A 24,321-nucleotide genomic window follows, 5' to 3' on the forward strand; every position below is an offset into this window, starting at 1 on the left:
ATTCGGCCTGACTCAGTTTTTATCCAAATCGATTCAACTCAGACTCGATTCTGTCTGAACCGATTCCACTTGAACTGGTTTGGTTTGAACCGACTCATATAAACCGGTTTAGCTAGACCTGGTTTGGTATGAACTGATTTGACCCGAACCAATTTAACCAACACAAATATCTATATATATATATATATATATATATATATATATATATATATATATATATATATATATATATATATATATATATATATATATAGATATTAACTAGATCCGTCTCAGTCTGGGTCACACCCAGACCGACTCGATCTGGATTAAAAAGAGCGGAAGAGGCAGAGCCCCTTCCGTTTCTCAGGTGCAGAGGGGTCGGCCCCTGCCGACCCTCTCCTCTGCTTCCATCTGGGCACGGGCCGGCTACCGGCGTCGGCTGGCCGTCGGAGTCGGTCGACCCTCTCTCTCTCTCGGTCCCTCAGTCATTTTTTTTAAAGGTGCTCGCCGGCAACCATGGTTGCCGGTTTGCATTGCTCAGTAGGAAAGGAAACAAAAAGAAGGGAATGGAGAGGACTCACCTATTGTCAGATTCCGGTACGCACCCCTGCGTCCCTTCTCTCCTCTTGCTCAATCTCTCTCTCTCACTCTCTCACTCTCTTTCTCTCTGCGCTCTCCTCCTACTTGAATGTGGGGGAGGGCGCACCATGAGGGCTATTTATAGTCCTCAATCCTCTCTCCCCTCGTCGCAGATCGGGGAAAGGGGTTCCCCGATTTTTTGAGAACCGCCTCCCCCCGCCACTTTGAGGGGGTTTACAATCAAGACTCAAATTCAAGGGTCTAGATATAATTGGTCAGTCGCAGTGAGAGCTTTGTAGAATTAAGCTCGAGCAGTTAGATTTAGAGGTACTTTAGCCAGCGATTTTTTTGTACCTTGCATGATTTTTGTCATCAAGCAAAGAAATCACATCTGGCTGAGCTTGTGCATCATCCCGGAATTATGGTATATGCATGAATAAAAAAAGAACGTTTTCTTTTTTCCCTAATGCGCAGTGTAGCAAAACAAACTGTCTTCATTGTGCTCGTAACTGTGAGGCATTAGCAAATTGCTGTAAATCAGTGTAGTAGTAAATTTATTAGTATAATTTCGAAGATTTACACCAATGTTTGAATGATGGCCAAAGGTTTGAGGGAATCCCGAGTATTTTTTGTTTTAACCAAGTAATCTTTCGTGGCTGGATTGGTGTATGTCGAATAGTAATGACAGCAGCCTAGTGATTTAGGGTGATATTAGGGTCCTCAAGCAGCCCTTGTTAATCTAGATCCACAACGATGCCATTTAAAAGATATGTGGAATATATGGGATTCTGGTAGATTCATTCTCCATCAGCTTGCTTGACACTGTTTAATTCCATTAATGAGGAATTAAACAATGGCATTGATGCTATTGGATAAATATCATGACGAAGGAAATTTAGTTGCTAATGAAAAACAGACAATCAGAATATAAATATATCTATATGACATAGCCTAAGCCATATGGGCTACAATATATTGACCAAACAGAGACTGACACAGGGCACACACGATGGGAAACCAACTAGAAACAACCACACAAGTTACTCTAAATCCTCCAACTTGGTGTGGGCAATCTGATCCATTATGGATGACAGTGCATCCTTAGCCTCCCGCAGCAACTGAATGCTGTTGTTGAGCTGCTTCCGCTTGTTCACGGTCGACGCCGACTCCTCCAGCATCCTCTCGATCCCTCCCAAGTGAGACCCAACCAAGTCCTCGATAATCCCTGCATCAAGCTCCTCATTCACAAGGTTCTGCAGCGCAAATATGAGGTGCAGCGCCACATTATCCACCAACCTCATCACAACAATCTTCCAATAGGCCACCACCCTCATCTTCATATCAAACGCCTGCTCTACAATCAGAGAAGGGTGTTTCCTCAGTTCTCCCACATCAACCTCTCCATAACCCTCGATCTTCACCTTCTCCCCTTTATCAAAATCCTTCAACACTTCCACGAACTGATTTTGGTGGCCGATCAAGCTCGACCATGTACTCCTGTACTCAGGATTGCAAGTATAATCCGTGATCTTCTCTGTGTCAACAATCTCCTTTACTCTGACCAGCGACAGAGCCCTCATCTTGGTAATGACGTTTAGAGCTGCCCTTTTCACAGAGAGCTGAAGCTGAGGGTAAGATTTGGAGTGCATCACGAACACACGCAGAACCACTTCCTCTAGATAGCTCCACACCTTGTTGATGAACTCCACGGGCGAATGGGAAACACGCCTAACTTTCTCATGCAACAAGGTTAGGAAAGCAACTCGAGGCAGGAAATTGGGGAGCCAAATTCCTTGCGACTCCTCTAGGACACGCATCTCTTCCACCAGGAACTTTGATGGCAGCAGACCCTGGTCTGGGTACTTTGTCCGCAGCTCATTCGCGTAGCAATCGAGCATGTCGGCCAACCGGCCGGTGCAGTGCATGGACTCATCGTCCGGGAACTCTTCATACTCTCCTCTCAAGAGTATCTTCCTCAGCGACTCCTTTGAGGCACCAACAATCCTCATGAACGCTGCCATTGCATCGGAGACGGTCGTCAGGCACTTGGGGAGCTCGCTTATCTCCGCCATGTTGAGGTTGAGTTTTTCGTTCACCTTCGTGACGATGTCCGGCAAGCATTTTGCGAGTATGGAAGCTTGAATCTGCGTCAGCTTTTGAGCTAAAATGGGAACACCGACGAGCGATTTATCGATCTTCGACAGCAGGGGATGGCTCCTGAACAGTTCGGCTTCCTTGCTCCTGGCTTCTGCGTGCGACTCGTCGTTTCCGACTCGGTTTCTCACACAAACGTAACCGAGTCCGATGTTAACATCGTCTGCTGTTACCTTCTCCAGCAGACCTTCGGGAGCCTTGTCGACCTTGGTGACGACGGCGAGCGTCCTGTAGAGAAATTAAGATAACAAAAATATGCGAAAGCAATATAGGATCTAACAAAGGCACAATCAAATCACAACACAAGGGTTTACGTGGTTCGGTCAACACGACCTACATCCACGAGGCACAGAGAGAATAATCCACTATAATGAAAGTAGAGAGTACAATGTAGAGAGTACAACGTCCAATAGTTTGCCCAAAGCTAAAGATAATAACAACAAAGAAATGACAGGAAGAAATGAATACAAGATTACATCTCGGGTGCACAACCCGAGTCAAAGCCCACACCACAACCAACACCTCTCTCTGAGGATCAATGCGTGGTGACGAACCTTCTTCCTTCCTTTACTTCTTTCTACTCTCTCTCTCTTACTCCTTCTCTCTCTGCACACTTCACACAACCACTCTACACTTCTCTACTAGCACACAACCTCTACACCCCTATTTATAGATGGCATAGAGTCTTCTAGATATGAACCTCCTAGAAGTGAGCCTTCTAGACTCATTCCAGAAATCGAAGAGGTTTTAACTCTTCAACTTCCTGCATTAATGGGAGTTAGGTGGCTATTCCACTTCCCCACATCATTAAATGAGGGGATAGGGCTAACCCTTCAACTTCTTCTACATTAATGACAAGTGGGTGGCTAATCCACTTCCCCATACCATTAATGAGGGATAGGGCTGGACCCAACAATCTCCCCCTCCAGCCCTAGGGGATACTTCAATTCAACTAATCAATTGAAGTTCATGTCGGCCAGTTGCCGACATGTATTTTGTTTCTCCATCGGTAAGGCCTTTGTCAGCATATCTGCACCATTATCATTTGTGGAGATCTTTGCAAGATGAAGCAAATTTTTCTCAAACACATCTCGGATCCAATGGTACCTGATATCTATATGCTTTGACTTTGAGTGAAAACTCGGGTTCTTGGCGAGATGAATGGCACTCTGACTGTCGCAGTACACCAAGTACTTGTCTTGCTCAAAACCCAACTCCATCAAGAATCTTTTCATCCACAACATCTCTTTGCAAGCTTCTGTAAGAGCAATGTACTCTGCCTCAGTAGTAGACAAAGCAATACACCTTTGCAATTTTGACTGCCATGACACAGCTCCCCCTGCAAAAGTGAGTACAAAACCAGATGTGGACTTCCTCGTATCAATATCTCCAGCCATATCTGCATTTGTAAGCATCACATACTCATGTGGAGAATACTTTCTGGAAGGTTGTGACTCTCTGGAAGATCTTTTCAATTGGGGTTCTGGAAGAGGTTGTTCTCTAACTTCTTCCTGCTCAACATGGCGTGCGGGTAAATCAACATCCGCCTCTGCATCATCTTCCTGCACTGTTCTTCCTTCAACTTGTGCCACTGGAGGAGTAACTGGATCTAAGTGGATAGATCCACCTGCAGAAGTCGGAATTGACACCTCTTTCTTGATATCTTCAAGTGTCTGGTCTTCAAAGAATACCACGTCTTTGGATCTGAATACCTTCTGCTTCTCTGGATCCCATAGCCTGTAGCCAAATTCGGCATCACCATATCCCAGAAAAATGCATTGTCTCATCTTATCATCAAGCTTGGACCTCTCCTCCTTGGGGATATGTGCAAATGCCCTGCATCCAAATACCCTCAGGTGCTTGTAAGACACATCTTTTCCTGACCATACCTTATCTGCAACATCATTTGCTAAGGCATGAGCAGGAGACAAGTTGATCACATCAACTGTTGTCCTTAAGGCCTCGCCCCATAATTTCTTTGGCAACTTGGATTGTGCAAGCATACACCTGATTCTTTATGCAATTGTACGATTCATCCTTTCTGCAATTGCATTGTGTTGTGGGGTACCTGGAACTGTCAACTCATGGCGAATTCCATGAATTTTACAATATTCATGGAATGGACCTGTGTACTCGCCACCATTATCTGACCTGATGCATTTCAGTTGTTTTCCTGTTTCTCGCTCAACCATGGCATGGAATTGCTTGAATACATCAAGAACCTGATCCTTGGTTTTCAGAGGGTATGCCCAAACCTTCCTAGAGAAGTCATCCATAAAAGTAACAAAATAGAGTGCACCACTAAAAGTTTTCACATCAGTAAAACCATTAACAGTTTTTGTTCTCAGAGGACCACAAACATCAGTATAAACTCGCTCCAGAATGTGAGATTTTCTATGAAAGGCATTTCTAACAAAGGATACTCTATATTGCTTACCAGCTAAGCAATGAACACACGGGTTTAGACGTGTACCTTTTAACTCTGGGAGTTGCTCCCTCTTAGCAAGAATCTGCAAGCTCTTCTCACTCATGTGGCCTAATCGACTGTGCCAAAAATCAATAGAAGAGTCCTCAGTTGTATTCAACTGTCCCTTGCATACCTTGCCTTGCATCTTGTAAAGAGTACACCATCTCTTTCCTCTGGCCTGAACCAATGACCCGCTGCTGAGTTTCCATTGTCTTTGGCTAAAAACACTGTTTCTGCCATCTTCATCAAGCTTTCCTACTGAAAGCAAATTCAACCTCAAGTCTGGAACATGTCTGACATCCTTGAGCACCAACATGTACCCAAGATTGGTCTGGAGATGAATATCTCCAATACCTACAATTTCTGACGTTCCTGTGTTTCCCATTCGGACAACACCAAAATTACCGGTCCTGTATGTACTGAAATATTCTCTCTGTGGTGTGGCATGGTACGAGGCTCCTGTGTCTATGACCCAATCTGTATCCTGACATACACAGATACATGGATCATTAGTAGTAGACAAAATCACAAGCTCACCTTCAACTGTGGCTGTGGTATCTTCTTTGGTTTCTGATGATTCTGTCTCTTTCCCTTTTTTCTGATTTTTCTTTGGCTCTTTGCACTGATTCTGGAAGTGACCTTTCTTTCCACAATTGTAGCAAGTGATGTCCTTCCTTGACCTGGACTTGCTCCTATATCTGCGGTCATTTTTCCTGTCCTTTGACCGACCCCTGCCTTTGGATGAACTCACCATCAATCCTTCACCAGAATCCTCATTCGGTGATGGTCTTCTCCTAATTTCATTGGAAATGAGCGTACCTGTGACCTCTTTCATATCCAATATTTCTTTTCCATAAATTATGGTTGTCACAAGATGCTCATAAGATGGTGACAATGAGGTTAGTAACAACAAAGCTTTATCCTCATCTTCAAGTTTAACATCCAGACTAAACAGATCAGCAATAATCTTATTAAACACACTAAGATGGTCAAGAATGGGAGTACCTTCCTTCATACGAAGACTATAAAGTTGTTTCTTGAGGTGTAACTTGTTGGACAAGTTCTTGGTCATGTAGAGGCTCTCTAGCCGCAACCACAATCCCGCTGCTGTCCTCTCTTCCATCACGTTACACATGACTTCATCTGATAGACAGAACTCAATCACACCAGCAACCCTCAAGTCAAGATCATCTCATCCATCATCGGTCATGCTTTCTGGCTTATTCGCCTTCCCGACAAGAGCCTTGTGCAACCCTTGCTGTGCAAGTAGAGCTTTCACCCTTCTTTGCCATAAGGAAAAGTTTCCTTTGCCATCAAACCTCTCCACCTCAAACTTAGAGCTAACTGATTTAGAAGACATGATTTTCCACGAACTTGGCTCTGATACCACTTGTAGAGAAATTAAGATAACAAAAATATGCGGAAGCAATATAGGATCTAACAAAGGCACAATCAAATCACAACACAAGGGTTTACGTGGTTCGGTCAACACGACCTACATCCACGGGGCACGGAGAGAATAATCCACTATAATGAAAGTAGAGAGTATAATGTAGAGAGTACAACGTCCAATAGCTTGCCCAAAGCTAAAGATAATAACAACAAAGAAATGACAGGAAGAAATGAATACAAGATTACCTCTCGGGTGCACAACCCGAGTCAAAGCCCACACCACAACCAACACCTCTCTCTGAGGATCAATGCGTGGTGACGAACCTTCTTCCTTCCTTTACTTCTTTCTACTCTCTCTCTCTCTCTTACTCCTTCTCTCTCTGCACACTTCACACAGCCACTCTACACTTCTCTACTAGCACACAACCTCTACACCCCTATTTATAGATGGCATAGAGTCTTCTAGATATGAACCTCCTAGAAGTGAGCCTTCTAGACTCATTCCAGAAACCGAAGAGGTTTTAACTCTTCAACTTCCTGCATTAATGGGAGTTAGGTGGCTATTCCACTTCCCCACATCATTAAATGAGGGGATAGGGCTAACCCTTCAACTTCTTCTACATTAATGACAAGTGGGTGGCTAATCCACTTCCCCATACCATTAATAAGGGATAGGGCTGGACCCAACACGTCCTCTCGCCGGTTTTGTCGACGCGCTGCGACATCCGAATCGACTCGCACGTCGGGAAGTCGATAGTAGCTGATAAAACGTTGAGTATTATGCTTTCTTTGGGGCTGATGTACTCCATGATCAGGCTTGCGATCTGCTCGTAGATGTCTTCGGGTTGGCCGTGCACAGGCACCCTGGTGATGCCGGGAAGGTTGACCATGGTGAGGTCCGGCATGCCTCTCTTCCTCACCACCAGAGTCAGGGGAGTGTTGGAGATGTTCTTCTCGTTCCCTGCTACCTCATCGGTGGCATTAACGATGGCATCGGCTATCTCTTTCTCTGATGAAGCAACAGACTTTCCTCGGTACTCGAGGACCAGTTGGGGCTCATCTTGGTGGTGATTCTGCAACCTCATGATCAGAGGGACCCTGGTGCAGATGCCCTGTCCCCGGGGGAGGCTTATCCCGGCCAATGACTCGAGCACGCTCGATTTGCCGCTCGATTGGTCACCGACGACAACGATGGTGGGGAGTTGGATCCCTTCCTTCATCACGTTGAGTCGCCGGAGACGGTCGACGGCGTCGAGGAGTGGCCGTATTCGTTTCTAGTAGGACAAAGCCAAGGTGCCCCATTGATTCCGGTTTGGAGTCCTCTTCGGAACGAGCGGAAAACTTGGCCATGGTGCTGTGAGAGAGAGAGAGAGGATTTAGTGTGTTTAAGATGAAAAATGCTAGTCGCCTAAACTTTGCTATGGTGCTCAGAGAGAGAGAGAGGCAAAGTGAAGGGAGGGTGGTGTATGTTCGCCCCCGATGATTCACTGAATCCCACGTCTGTGTTCGGGGGTCTGAATGAGCACCACGTATACAAGCACATGGGGCTCGTATTCCCGTGTATGTTGACATCACTTAGCATTGGAGTCTGGTGTGGTTACAAAGACTTAAGTACCCTTTCTTGCTATTCTTCTCATAAAGCGATGGTTTGAGAAAATGACAAAAATACCCTTCATTCAAAAAAGAAAAAACAAACAGTTCAAAAAAGGGACAAACATGTCCTCCATCCAGAAAGTCAAGGATGATGTTGACTCTTCAAAGTCTATCCAGCGAAACGAACCTTAATCGTTTCGCCGATGGTAATCCGGCGAAACGATGGTGAGCCGACGATCCGATGGTCATCCGACGAAACAAACATGAGCCATAAAAAATGTTCGTTTGAACTTTTCATCGTCATCTTCTTCTTCTTCCTTCTCCGTAAAACACTGTAAAACCCTTTCTCTCTCTAGAGAAGAAATCAAGGGAGGTAAAGAGTTCCTTCTGGAGAAGGCCATGAACATCAACCCTCTCACTCTCTCTCTCTACTTCTGTGCACATCCAACAGACGATCCTACATTGCTCCATCAAACACCGACTGACCTGCACACTGACTGTAGCATTGTTCAAGTTGATGAGTTGTCGAGCCTGATTTATAGTTTTTGCCCTTACAGGAGGGGGTTTTTGGGGCTCCTCCCAACGTGGGTAACATCATTCAACTTGATGTGTTGTGGAGCCTGATTTAGAGTTTTTGCCCCTACAGGAGAGGGGTCCGGGGGCTCCCCCTGGCGCGGATCCTGCTGGGCCTTTCAACAGCAATTTATAGTATTATCAGGCTTTCCTACAGCGATTTGTAGTATTTTCGGGTCTTCAACGAGCCCCACAATGATTTATAGTGTTATCCAGCTTTTCAACAGCGATTTGTAGTGTCTTCCGCAAATCACTATAGCGATTTATAGTGTTTTGGGGTCTCCAACGAGCCCCACAATGATTTGTAGTGTTGTTAGATCTCACTATAGCGATTTGTAGTGTCTTTCGCAAATCGCTATAGCGATTTGTAGTGTCTTCCGCAAATCACTATAGCGATTTGTAGTGTTATTCAGTAAGCAAATCGCTGTAAATCGCTACCCGAATTATGACCAACTTGTCAGGGTCATATCTCCCTAACCAGAAATCATATTCCAAATCTGTAAAAAGTGGTGTCTTCGTTATTGAGTCTAGTTTATTTTTGTAAATTTTTAGTGATTTCTATTATCATTTCATTTCCCATTTTAACTAAAAACCAGACCTAATTCTGGCATGCTCCTTGTTGGATTTTCCATTGATTTCTTCCAACCTTGCTTGGAACAAAAATATGTCTTTCTCACCACGATACCCTGTGCATTTTTTTACTACGACACCCGGAACTTGTGTCGGGGGAGCCCCCGAACCTCCCTCCTGTAAGGGCAAAAACTCTAAATCAGGCTCCACAATGAATCAAGTTGAACGATGCTACCCACGCTGGGAGGAGCCCCCAAACCCTCCTCCTGTAAGAGTAAAAACTCTGAATCAGGCTCCACAACAGTCAATGTGCAGGTCAGTCGGTGCTTGATGGAGCAATGTAGGATCTTCTGCTAGATGTGCACAGAAGCAGAAAGAGAAGGGAGAGAGAGAGTGAGAGGATTGATATTCATGGCCTCCTCAGGGGAGATTTCTTTCTCGAATAATCCTGCAGTGCAGAGACTGGGTCTTAAATAATCATCTTCGGGACACTTAAGTCTTTACAACCACTTCTTTTCAAGAATCGTCATTTTTTTTTGCACCAATGGAGGAAAGGGTACTTAAGTCTTTGCAATCGCATCAAACTCCAATGCTAATTAATGCTGACAAACATGGGGATACGAGACACACATGCTTACATACGTGGTGCTCTTTGGGACCCCCAAACATGAGATGTAGCTAACTCCCCTGTTCGGGGGGGGAACATATAACCTGCTTCGTTCAATTTAGTGTGTTTAAGATGAAAAATGCTAGTCGCTTAAACTTGGCCATGGTGTTTAGAGAGAGAAAGGATTTAGTGTGTTTAAGATGAAAAATGCTAGTCGCTTAAACTTCTCTGGTACAGTGCACTAGCACTAAGTTACACGCTTAGCCTGACTTGAAAGTTAAGAATTCCTCGCCCTTCTCTTGTCTTTTGCTGCCACATTGGCCTGACTTAGTTTCCTTTCCACATCCTTAACGTATGATTGTGGTTTACGTAGCTAGGGATGCAAATGATTCGATTTGGATCCCCCAACGGCCAAGTAGAGAATTGGGTTCGAATTCGGATCTGAAACAACCAAAATTTGCAAAACCTTTAACTTGATTCTGACCTGTTTGCATCCCTATACAATATACATAGCTCGAAAGCAAGCTTCACTTGGACTTCCACGGTAGGTCATGTCGTATAGTGTATAACTAAGGGTGTCAACGTGTTGGATTTGGTTCGGACCCAAGTGAAACCAGACTTTGACCAGATTATCGGGTATGCTATCGAGATTCAGGTCTAATCAGGTCTACTATAAGAAAAAAATATCTGGACCCAATACAAACTACATGAACCATACCTAGTAAAACCATATTTTTTATTATTTTTACATTGATCACTCATTGCTGGTCTTAATGAAAATTCAGGTTGAGTCTGGGTCTGGTATAAAATTTCACAAACTATACTCGGGTTCATGTATTAATCGAACCTTCGTCTCCGGACCCAGGTCTTAATCGGGTCTTCTTATTTATCAGCATACCCGGACCCTATAGGGTTTTGTTCGGGTCGTGTCCGGGTAAACCAGGCCGATCGATGCCCATATGTATAACACATAATCTGTTATATTTGATCCCACCCCTCATTTCACTTGAAAACTGTGCATCTTACTTGAGAACCATGAGAGTGGGGCCGTATACATTTTCATCAAGTGAGATGTGCGGTGGAGATTGAATATAACTGAGGAATCGGTTAATATGAGATATGCTCTGTTCGGCTCTATGAACTTCCCACAGTTCATGTCCACGTCCGAAGAGCACCACTCCATGGATAACAAGGGTGGAGTAGAGTTTCATCTGGACTAAACCACAATGAACAGTAGGTACAAAACAGTGACATAATGATTACGTGGCTTTATATTTGAAAAGTGTTAAAAAGAAAGCCACAAAAAAGTAATTATTATTATTGTCATTATGAATTTTTGGTTAGGCACCATGTGAGAGGCACCTGACGGCAACACTGTCAAAGGGGCCTTGGATGTCGTTCATCTTAAAAATGAAGGGCACCCATCAAAACAATGAACAAGCTTGTTGTGAGCTGTTGGTTTTAACCCATTTATGTGTCATCCACTCAAATACAAACGACATAAAAAAAAAAGAGCAAGGCCCATAAATCTCCGTTAGTACATGTTTTGGATGTCGTTCATCTTGAAATCAATGGCATCCATAGATGCTACGATGGAATACCATCACAACACACTCTAACTTGATCCCATCTCAAGAAAACCCATCACTGACCACTCATTGGCAGGCATTATATAACACCCTTCAGGTCCCTCCTGTCGGAGAGTACACCTAGCTTTGACCTTATGGCAAGGACCACCTCTGTGGGTTTTCTAACTGACAATTCATGGTGGCGTTAGATTAAAATATGAAGTCCTTATGCATGAGTTAGTTTAAAAATGACAAATAACATATAATTAATTTAATTTGGCTTTAATTTTATAAAACTAGTTTAAAAAGGGGCGTATATATGACATTTTTTCTTGGAAATCAAGGATACAAAAACTACAGGATTTGATCCAAGGCTCAATGTTGTCTCAGATCAAGCCTTTAGAATTAGGCAAGTCTAGTGTTGAGCTCTACTAAGTGAAAAATACATCCAATGTGGAAATGTACGCATTAGGTTGATTGGTAATGTGCGATGGTAGCATGACATGCGATAGACAACAATATTGACGTTGATGCGATGATGTGTGGCGACATAGACGTGGAGTGTTGTTTGATTAAGCAGTATGCCAACAAATAAGAAGGTATTGCCTTTAGAGACTTGGTTAAGGACCTGTCAACTTGGATAAGTATTATTCCTGACATGTGATAGACAACAGTATTGTCGTTGATGCGATGATGTACAGTGACACAGACGTAGAGAATTGTTTGATTAAGCAGTGTGCTAGTGGATCGAAAGATGTTGCCTTTAGAAACTTGGTTAAGGACCTCTAGATTTGGATGAGTATTATCCCACGTGTAGGTGTTGGTCGCATGAGGGTAAGTGTGGGTTAGGGCTAATTCTCCTAAAGATCATATTAGGTGATTCCAACCGAGTATGACGACTTGAGGCTAGGCGAGTGATTGCCTAGGCACCAGTGATCAATCTGAGTAACGTTGCTTGTTGTGATGTATCAGCTATCAACTGGTCTTCGAACTAGGAGTTAAAATATATTTCCCTTTTATGGACAAGATTTTGTGAGGACGATGCCCATGGGGTCGCTATACGCTTCATGGCACGTGAGGCTAAGTCATATGTATGTGTTTGCCTTCGTATGACTATATCTATGGAACAATTACTCGAAATTAAACTCAAGAAAAGTGTGTGCATCGACAATGCTTAAGTGATGTGCTATGTTCTCTATGATCTATGTTAAATGTTGGGATGTTTGTAGTGCTGCAGAGGCATGGTTTGGCCTTGGTGGCAACATTCACTTGCTTGTGAGAGTGGCAATGCATGTTTGGCTCTTTGGTTGAAAGTGTTCGTCGGTATGAGACAATGATGCATGTAAGTGAAGATCGACAAGGTTCAAGGATCCTCATAAGAGAGTCTTAAAAAAAAGAAGTAGCTATCGTTTGTATTCACATGTGTTTGAGAAAATGTGTATTGATGCTAGGTTTAGTTGCTTAGTGAAATCATAGGACTTTGAGGCATGCCAAATGCAAAAAATTATTGTTTGCCTCACTCGAGCTATGCCCTTGACAACTTGATATCAGAGGAGACTTATACACCCGCTTCAAGTGGGTAGTTGAGTTTGGTTTGAGCAAGAATATTGTGACTGCCTAAGTTGGTTGAAGTGTTGGAAAGCCTTTACCTGGGTTTCTTTTCAGTTCGCCAGAATTGGTATCTTTGAAGCACTAAAGTCGTAGTCCACAGCTCCAAGGCCAACGAGTTGGTGCAAAGTCGGGTTCGCTTATATTGCGTTAGGTTATGTGGTTGGCCAACTACGTAGTTAACATGAGATAGTGTTATGCGTTGGTTCTTGTATGTAAATGCAGTGTTGTTTCTCTACACACCTCAAAAAGTTTGGCGAGACGTAGTGACATATGAGATGTGCATTAAGTAAAAAAATCCTAAGGGTCAATGCGATACTCAAAAGGGCAGTGTTTTCCTCGTATGAGTTCTTAATAAAAAACCACCAACAAAGTTGGTTTGTCCCGTATATGTGAATTTGTGCAGCTAAAGTGTGGTTAATTGAGTGTAGAATCAAGTTGGTGGCAGGGTGGTATGGGACATCTTGTCGATGGTAAGCAAAAGTGCAAGGTTGTTTTTTAGTTGGGTAAGAGAACGTGGATAAGTCAAGATTCCTAGTAGTTGTGCGTCAGACTTATAGGTGGAGCGTGGCATTTACCTTTTGCATACAGAGAGTGCATGTTAGATTCGGCTTGATTATTTTGCACCTTTGAGTATGAAAGACTCAATTGAACTTATATGTTCTCTCCTGAGTATTCGTGAAGAACAATGAAGTTGTGTGTTAGCAGAGTACCCACCTCTCGAGCTAAAAGATACTCTTTGCCTTGGTCCCACCTTTCAAGCTAAAAGGACAATGAAGTCACCAATTTCTCTTTGGATTGTGTGCGTAGAAGAAACTATTATTTATGGCTCATCAGTTTGGTTCTTTCGGGAACATGTTTGTTGGCTCCAGAAGTGAGTTACAACATGTTGAATCTGATAAGAGAGTTGCGGCGTTGGGTCGAGAGTTGTCCTTGATTAGATGAGTGACTAGGAAGATCGCTTTGAAGAACTACTTTGCTGGTGATACGCGAACATACATTCCCCCACCTGAGGATTAACTTGAACCATTAGAAAATAACAAAATTTGGTACTTTAAGGGAGTTGATATCCCTACAACATGCGTTGGTGGTCGCTCTTCTCTGCGAAGACCATGAAGGACTTGGAATTTTCTTGCTGGGGTTGGAAGGGGCCCCATCCATGAGCATGAAAGATGACATGTTTGTTGTGCAAGTGAGGATGACCTGCTTGAGTATAAGGCTATATTAGGGTCTCACAAGCAAAGAATGCTCGATAAATTGTGTGAGTTGAAGACTATTGTATAAGTGACTTGAGGCGCATTGAGGTATGAGACTTAGCGTGTTGAAGGTTGTGACAATGACAGGTTAAAACTAGAACAAAGTTAGTATGATATGTTGGTATGTTGTTATTGCCAAATCCTTTATCAAAACTTAGGTAGTGGTAAGAGGATGTTACATTCGACATGTGGGCTTGAGTGGGTTTGCAAGTTTTTCCATGTTGGACAAGACATCAAGGTAGATAGTTGTGGAAGACCATGAGAGATGAGTTGGTGTACACTTTAAAAGTTGTTATTCATTCAAGGAGTTGTTATGTCGTGGACCATGAAAGTATATAATAGTGAATTTGAAGGAGCAGACTTTTTAGTAGCACGTGTTGGTGGCCTTTTAACTACCGATAGAGAAGACCATGTTCGGCTAGAGTTACCTATCGTTTAGGCCAGAAGTGCCTTTATGATACCTGCAAATGTATTTCATTTTAACTTTTAATTTGAGCAAAAATCAAGTTAAATTTAGGTTAAAGTCAAGTTAAATTGAGACAAAATTCAAGAGTTTAAGTTGAACGAGGACTCTAGTTAAGTCCATTATGAGCTGTAGATCTCGTAGGAGATCAGATTTAGTGATTTTAGTTATGGGTTGGTTAAAAAAATGCAGTTTTTAAAATTGACCAACCTCCATTTTTAGTTATCCAACATGGATAAGGTTCAAAATTTGGTTAATTAAAATTTGATCAGGCTATGTTTTAAACTCAAACTAGGTTCTTTATGAGACCCAGAGGATCACACCCAGCTCAGTGGAGTATCATGTGCCTGCATGGTGGCTACAGAGGTGGCTAATGGCTTTTATAGATCTTGGATGAGTCATATTCAAATCTAAACCTTAGTATTTGAATCCAATATTTATTTGAACTTCATTTATGAATATGGACCTTTAATTTGAATGTTGGATTTGAAATTAATGTATGGTACCTAGATCCAATCCAACTTGGATTGAATTCGATCCAGAGTTTTTGTATTCGGATCACATGGATTGGACCTAAGTCGAATGCCACCTAGGTGGGGCCCACTTTATCTTCTAGAGACCTCATAAAAGAGGTTCTTTAATTAAATCCTAGAGGGTTCTAGAGAGGGTGGGATGACCCCCCTAGTGGACCCATATTTAATTAAAGATTAATGTTTCATTTTATAAAAACTCTTAAGAGACCTAGAGAGTTTTATAGTCTTTTTGAAAAGGAGTTTGATTGTAGTTGAAGACTCAACTAGAGAGTCTTCTAGGTGGGACGTCCCACCTAGAGGTAGTTGGACATAAAGAAAGAAAAATCAAGATTTTAAAATTAATAAAAGATAAAGAAAGGAAGTAGGCTAAATAGTATGGACTCTTGAAAAAAAAAATATCCAGAAGGGGACACCCCCCATAGTGGGCTGAAGAGTTTGATTTGTCTTAGGTATCTAAACCTATTACAAGAAGAGGCTCACCCCCCCCCCCATTTGTTTCACCTTATGAGGAAAAAAAGAGAGAAAAAAAATCTACCTCTTCTCTTCTTGTTTCCTTTCTCTCTTCTTTCTCACATCTTCTTTTTCCTCCTAACCTTAGAGGTGGTTCAGACCTCCATTACAGACCTGTAACTACCTTGAAAAAAACTCATATCATCTTGGAAGGAAGTGTATGTGAAGGAAAAAGCATTTTCGGTAGGGGATTTCTGCTTACATGGTGTTTTATTTCGAGATGCATTGGCATACCCTCTTTTGTTCCAGAGCTTGAATCTACATGTGATGTATGCCTAAAACTTTCTATGGCTATTGGATCTACATGAAAAGATTTTTCGAAAATCCAAAACAGTGTTTTGGTAGATCGGTTTTGATAAAAGCGATTTTAGAAAAGGAAAAATCAATTTTTATAGTTTGGTTTTCTTGTTTGATTCAAATTGTTGTGTGCATGTTAATGGATTATATTATGTTAAAAAGAGAATATTGATGTTATCATGTCTGCAATAATTTGAAATATCATGATTTAGTTTATTCATCATATGATTAGTGTTAAATATGAATTAAAGACTAGATCTATGTTGTATTATGTTTTACCAATGAAATTTATGAATTTGTAATGGTGGGCAACATGAAAAGGCTTAAATTTGTAATTATTGTATTCATGTTATAATATTATCTATAATGATGAATCATGCTTTAATGCCACATTTAGCTTATAGTTTATGATTTCATCAAGAGTTCTGATAACCCTGTACTATTGTTTCTATTTGTGACCCAGCCAGTTTTCAAAATAATTTGGTTTCTCCTAAAATACATATCCAAAATAAATAAATGCAAATACCATGATGTTCTACACATTCGGACTTGATTTTGGTATATTGTTTTGTTTGATTTGGATCTGTTTTGAAGGAGAAACGCCTATTGTAACAAAGCACAATTCTCTGGCTTTGATTACAGGGTTGTTCTAACTAGTTATTTTGAAAGTCCTGAAAACCTATTAAAAACAGATCAGATAAAATTATAAAAAATTTGTGATAGATCCAACATATAGTAGAAGATTGTAAAAAGAGTTACCAATAAATTCTCAAAAAATTCCTAAGTTGAAAAATTTTCCGCAGATTGCAGAAACTAGTTTGTTGTTTTTTCAGAATAATATACAATTATAAAATTTTTATAATTTATGTATATCTGATTTTTGAGATCTATTTCTTGAGTTATTTTTTCAACATATTAAGGCATACTAAAAAAAAAAGTTATAAGTTAGATATGTTTTTCTTGATTTCTGGTTGATTTTACAAAAACAAGTAAACAGAAGTCTAAATTTGCCTCATTTGTTAATTCATATGCCTAAGCCTTTTTTAGTTGATAATTCATGTTAAGCAATACATGAAACATAAATTGTAATATTTGATACAGGTAAACTGATTATACAACAAACCTAATGAAGCATGAAATTGACAATGCTTGAATGTAATTGTGTCATATGTAATTGCATGAAATTTGCAATTGATATGTCTGCGATTAAATGTATGCACGAATTGATATACGATATTGCTTGTGTGATAGCATGATCTGAAAATGCATAAGTTGCATACATGAAGTGAATTATAAATAAATGCCATGTTTGAATTGTGCATGCATAAATATGAATAATTAGTCTATCGTGATTATGTAAATACACGGTGATTGCATTACTTGTACAAATTTATGGTAGATACTAATAAAAAATGTGTTTGCATATGAACCAAGAATGTGTTTGCATTGGCATGCTTAACAAGAGAGTTAAATAAGAAATCAAAGTGAAATTAATTCTCTTGTAGCTTATTGAGAGAGTAAGTATGATACTACTAGTGACTCTGTGGGGATATTGCTTTAGCATGAAAGGTTGCTTTGTCTCTTATCGATAAAGTTAGTGACAGAAGAAACTATCATGACTTGTCCGCAGTGTGGTAGGTAAGACTCATGAGAAAAAACTGGCAAATCATGTTGCAGAAGTTTGAGAACTCTCTCGAATTTATTTTTTCCTTTTCCAGAGATAATACCAGTGTTGGGGCATCACATAGGTTAATAAAATATAATTTCTTAAATATACAAATATGGGTCATACCTTCAAACTGGGAGAATCTATGTTGTACCCACAAAGATGTGATATTGGCAAATGAAAATAGAATATAAAATGCATGTAGATAGAACATGCAATATTTAAGAAAGAAAATGATAATTGAAGATAAGAACTTATACACGCATGAATGAGTCACATCACTGAAATGATAAGTTCATGCATCTTGTATTTATTCATGCATTTCTGAAATATGTTTGTGCATGTGCATGATTTATTGCATTGTTGCAAATCCTAGCATGAATGAGTGTGCACTAAGTTATCTTGCTATTTTGTTATTTAACATGATTTCATGTTTATTGTCTGCTAAGATATGTGTTGTATAATTGATGTGTGAGATTGTATTTAAATATATTCAGATATCATGCATTTATTGTAAGTATGTTATTTTCTACCAGACTTTCACGAGTCTAGCCTGTTTTATAGAGTTTAAGGTAAATTATAATATGCAAATGTGAAGCGGCTGCGAAATGCTTGGGCGGTATCGAGAGCCTGGCTTTTTTATTCTTGAGGATAGTTTTAGAAAAATAAGTATTGTTATCAAAATACTTTGATATGTATTTTAAATTATTGGGACTAAATTAAATCTTAATAATATTCACATTTTAATTCAGTTATAATGATTAATTATATTGTAACCCACATAGAATGTTTAACCCAAAGAAAAAGACTGTTTTTGCTATTTTAAAAAGGAAAAAAATTCTATAAAAAATTGTAGTTAAAATTATGGGGCATTATAGCCTTGGTTGGGGCCAGGAAGTTGCTTTGAGGTCAGAAGTGCCTCTTATGTACATGTGAGATGAATCGATGGTGCAACAATACCTTTGAAGGAGCAGGCCTTTTGGTGGCCTCTTAACTGCCAATAGAGAGGAACACGTTGGGATGGAAGTACCCTTGTTGAGCAAGAAGTGCTCATTTGGAGCCCTTAGATTCGGGCTTGTGTGTGACATAAAGTTGTTGAAGTAGCTTGAAGTGCATTATGGTATGGGACTCGGTGTGTCAAAGAGTTGTGATGGTAGCAGGTTGTCGCTCGTGGTTGAGGGTAGCACGAGGTCAAGCTCAGTTGTCACTCATAATGTTGAGTATAATGCGAAGCAAACTCTTTGGTTGTCACTCATAATGGGATGTAGTGCGAGAAGGATACCCTCGACTGTGGCTTGAGATGGATCTTGGGTCAAACTTGAGACACTCCAAGGAGCAAAGTGTAGGCATACCACCCTCCATGGGTCATTGCCCAGTGGATTTGACAGAACCTAAAGTGGGCGTCTAAAGGGACATCTGATGAGGACTTGCATGGAAAGTCGAATTAAGAAAGACCTCTGGATTAGACTTCATCTTAGCGGCAATCAGTTTGTGTGTTGCAGGTATGTTGAGTAATTTGTGAAGTCGGGACGAAGGAGTCACTTAAAGTTGAAAGAAGGGTCATGCGTAAGGGGAGCATACACGCAAACAGAGCTTTAGTGTAGAGCAAATTTTCCAAAGTAAAGGAAAAGAACCAGTTGAGTAGGGTGAAGAAAGGAAGACCAAAGTTAAGTGCAAAGAAAAAACTGGAAAGTTAAAGTGAAGATTGTGTTCTTATCTACACCAATATTGTTGAGGACGATAATGGTTTGGCTGGAGGAGAATGTCCCAAACCGAGCCTTTTGAATGTGGCAAGTGCAGTATTGAGCTCTACTCAATGGAAAATGCATCGAGTTTAGGAACGTGTGGTATGTGTTAGGCTGATCAATGACGTGTGGTAGTAGCATGGCATAGATAGGCAACGGTATCGTCGATGCGATGGTGTATAGTGGTACATACATGTAGCTTTATTTGATTAAGCAGTATGCCAACGGATCAGAAGATGTTGCCTTTGGAGACTTGGTTAAGGACCTCTTGACATGGATGAGTACTATCTCATGCATAGTGTTGGTCGCACGAGGGTAAGTGTGGATTAAGAATAATTTTCTTAGGGATCACATTAGGTGGTTCCAACTGAGTATGGTGACTCGGGGCTAGGTGAATGAATGCCTAGGTGTCAGTGATCAATTTGAGTAGCGTTGTTTGCTATGGCGTATCGGCTATCAACTGGTCTTTGGACTGAGGGTCAAAAGACCTTTATCTTTGGTGGATAAGGTTTTGTGAAAGGTTTTGTAAAGACGGTGCCCATGGGGTCGCTATACGCTCCATGGCACGTAAGACTAAGTTATCTGTATACGTTTTGCCTTCGGATGACCATATCTATGAAACAATTACTCAGAATAAAACTCAAGAGCAATGTATGCATTGACAATGCTTAAGTGATGTGTTTTACTCTCTATGACCCATGTCAAATGTTGGGATGTTCGTAGTGTTGTAGAGGCATGGTTTGGCCTTGGTGGCAGCGTGCACTTGTCTATGGGAGTGAAAATGCATGCTTGGTTCTTTTGTTGAAAGTGTACATTGACTTAGGACGATGATACATGTAAATGATGATCGGCTATATGACAACAAGGTTCAAGGATCCTCGAAAATAGTGTCTTAAAAAAAGAAAGTATTCTCTATGTGTTTACACGTGTTCGAGGAATACATTGAGGCTAGGTTCAGTTGCCTAGCAGAATTACAGGAGTTTGAGGCATGCCAGGCACAAAAAATTGTTGTTTGCTTCACTTGGGCTATGCCCATAACAAATGCAGTTCCTACTCAATATCCAATAAATTTGAATTGATATTGAAGTTTTTTTTCTTTCAAGCTTTTTGTGATTTCTCTAAAATTAAACAATGCTTTTTTACTAGAATTTGAAAAGGATGGTTTTTTTATAGCAAAAATTAGTATGAATTTTGGATGGGTCTACTTGGAATTTGAAGGAAACAGATCAACCCCAAGTGGTCTAGGTCAAGTATGGAATGGGCCTTGAGAGTCCAGGACTCAACTCTTGGTGAGTCAAGTCTAGGTAGGGCCTATGTGGCTGGATGAGATACAAGTTAGGTCTAGGTGTAGTCAGGTTTGGTCAAGATGGTGAATCTAGGTCAGATGTAATTGGGTTTAGAATAGATTAAGTGGGACAATAAAAAAAGCATGTTTGGTTGGATGTGCTTGGGTTGTGTTGAAATGAGACTAAACCACACTCATTGTGTTGTGGGCAAAATACTTATTTATGTTCCATGCAACTTTGGGAGCCCCCTAATAAAGAAGAGAGACCAGTGTACTGACCCCTCTTAAAAGGTAGAATACAAAACCACGGCCTTGACCTTACCTACCCATGACATGCTTTGGATGCAATTGAACTTGCATGAAACACAGTCAATAGTAGTCCTTAACTTTTTCTGTATGTACGTTTTATAAACTTGATTGTTTGTTTTTTTATTTTAATAGTTGGCATTGATTACATTTGTTTCAATTGTTGGACTTTTTTTTATAGATCAGGACAAAGGCATATGTGCTATATCCTCAGCGATAATCAAAGTTTTTCTAAAGGTATATAGGTGTTGGGAGAGAGGGAGAGAGAGAGCAATACGGAAGGATCAAACTTATAGTACAATCTCCAAGCTCTTATAATATATAGACTTATCCACCTTGTGAGGTAAGTTTCCTTGATTCCAATTTTTTTTCTCTTAACATTATATGTGTCTCGGACCGAGCTTTCAGAATGGGGCATGTCTAGTGAAGAGCTCTACTGAGTGGAAAATACATCAGGTGTATAAACGTGGGATATGTGTTGGCTTGATCGGTGATGTGTGGTGATAGCATGGCATGCGGTAGACAACAATATCGTCATTAGTGCATCATTGTTTGGTGGCACATACGTGGAGCATTGTTTGGTTAAGTAGTGCCAGCGGACCAGAGAATGTTGTCTTTGGAGATTTGGTTAAGGATCTCTTAACTTGAAAGAGTTTCTCACGCATAGCATTTGGATGCACAGAGGTGCATGTGGGTTATGGCTAAGTCCCCTAAGGATCACCTTAGGTGATTTCAACCGAATATGGTGACTCGAAGCTAGGTGAGTGAATGCCTAGGCACTTGAGAGTGAGTTTGGGTGGTGCTCTTTGCTATGGTGTTCAATCATCAACTGGTCTTTGGACTGGGGGCCACAAGGCCTTGTTTCTTAAGTGGTGAAGTTTTGTTGTAGCATGTGCATGGAGTCACAATATGCTCCATGGCATGCAAGGCTAAGGCAAGTCTGTGCCCTTCTAAAAAATGATAGCTGGTATGAGACGACTATGTACCAACTATGCATGAAGTGACATGGACTAGATAGAATACGCATTTTGAGATGCTATTGATCAGCTTCCACTAGGCAGCTGTGCACAAGGTGGTACACATGGCCAATGAAATGATTCAACACATGAAAAAAGTGTTAGTGCGTGGCCTTTGGCCATTAGGTTGGTCAGACTGGGCAATCTGGTGCGTTGCAGGTTTGCAAAAAATTCTATGCTTGTAACAATATGTTTCTCTTTCTCTTTTTCTGCTGATTTTTTTCCTTGTATGATAAGGTCTACAATATTTGCATGTGAATGAGCTGGCCTTCTTAGCTATAAGATCTCCCAAAGACTTATCATGAGAGTTGTCACTTGATGAGGTTTGGCCTGATCATCCAACCTAGCAATCGATCCTTTTAAAGCAATACTTTGAAATGGATCACTTCAAATTGATTTCTATATAAAATATATACATCATCCTAGTTTTCACATGATGGAATCAATATCCCTTATAAATGCCATTATAGCCCATGAATACACAAGGTATAGACCTATGATCAAATTTGTTTTAAGCATAATCTCCAAGGTGGGGATAGTTCTTTGGCGTCAATCATTCAACGCTCCTCCGACCATTGAGTGTGTTTTTCACCCGAGCACCTAGCAGATGTGGAAGTCCGGTCGATTCGCTAAAATTGTTGAGGTTTTCTGGTGACCCCCTCTACTGCACCTGTGCAACCCTATAAGTTATGATAGGGCCAACTTTGGTTGTGCCCAATGCCACCATCTGACCACTTCTCTCAGCGGACCAGGTTTCTTTCCACTCACCTTCAGTAGATGCTTCCAATGCACCAACATTTGCGAAGAGTGCACAGCCATTTCATTGGAATTCAGATCCAAAGTGGGTCAATTGATCACATTTGCCTAAGTTGCGGCCTCAGTACCTTGGCAGTCGTAGCCACCTGCTGCCCCCCATCCCTTGTGAATAAGCTACATGTATCATCTCTCGAGACCTCCATCCTTCCTCCTTTAGCCTTCATCCTTCCACCTTCATTCGATCTACTCAATTGGGTAGCCCAAGAGGAGCGGTTAGTACCCTGGTGATCCCCAAGATAGGTCTCTTCATGCATGACATTTGTCACCCTAGGGAGGCACACGGGACTTACCCTCCCATGGTGTGACACCCCGCAACAAGTCCCTTGAGGCAAGTGCATGCACACTCGCCATGTTGATCTGGGGTGTGGCTCTGAGCTTGTGCACTGCTCGGTGTCCCCCAATTGTCCCAATCGAGTGTAAGCATAGGCAAATTTGCACGAGCCACCCTTAGAGTTTCCAACAACCTGGTATCAGATGCATATCTAAAAACCTTTTCGTTTTTCCCCAATTGCTATTCTCTTGGAAACTTCTCTATTAACAAATATATCACCCTGCATTATGTCAATTAATGTGTATCTAGAAACCATCCAATATTAGATGAGCCATAAACGAGTTGTGGCTGATATGTGGGAGATTACCAGTTATTCATTTTCTTACTATTTTGGGTATCACATAATACGAGGATTATCAAGGTTGAAAGGCACAAGCAGTGTTTTCATGCCATTTTCATTTAGGATGATAGTTTGACATGAATCATGTAACATATTAATTTTGGATAATCTAGGAAAACCACCTTACCCACTGTAAAGGCAAACATGGATATGGATTGGCATTCAAATCTAGTCAAGCTTGATGACAATGATCCAGATCCTAAAGATGAAAATCCATAAGCATGCATCACCAAATGGATAGAAAGGACCAGATTTGTTGAATCTAATGACGATAAGATAAATCCTGAAAATAAAAACTCGAGAGAAACTACATCAGAGATTCTAATCATATCAAAATTGTTCCTATAATCAAGGAAGACTTATCAAAGCATTGTGATCTCAATTGTAACTTAACTTTTATTAAAGGAACCTCTCACCTCACATCTATAACAAAGAGAGGGAGAGAAAACTTGGGGCCATGGATGTCGACTCTCACAGAAGTTTAACCACGTTAGATTGTGCCTTACATGTGTGTGGGGTATTGCTTTCTTGTCTGTCTAATACATTATTATGGTATCAGAGCACACCATCTCACAATTAATCTCGGTATGATTCATGTCATCAACTTCATCGGTTTGTCTGCTTGCTTGTGTGATCATGATCTACACTCGGTTGTCCTCTATCA

The 24,321-nt window shown here is 41.0% G+C and overlaps 1 pseudogene; it reads right to left on the reverse strand.

Annotated features, from left to right (window-relative positions):
- Positions 1 to 1,601: 1,601 nt before the first annotated feature.
- On the reverse strand, positions 1,602 to 23,337 carry LOC149845977 (dynamin-related protein 4C pseudogene; annotated as a pseudogene).
- Positions 23,338 to 24,321: the final 984 nt, after the last annotated feature.

The sequence above is a fragment of the Nuphar pumila genome, chromosome 2, assembly GCF_984573655.1.
Source record: "Nuphar pumila chromosome 2, dmNupPumi1.hap1.1, whole genome shotgun sequence".
Classification (NCBI taxonomy): Eukaryota; Viridiplantae; Streptophyta; class Magnoliopsida; order Nymphaeales; family Nymphaeaceae; genus Nuphar; species Nuphar pumila.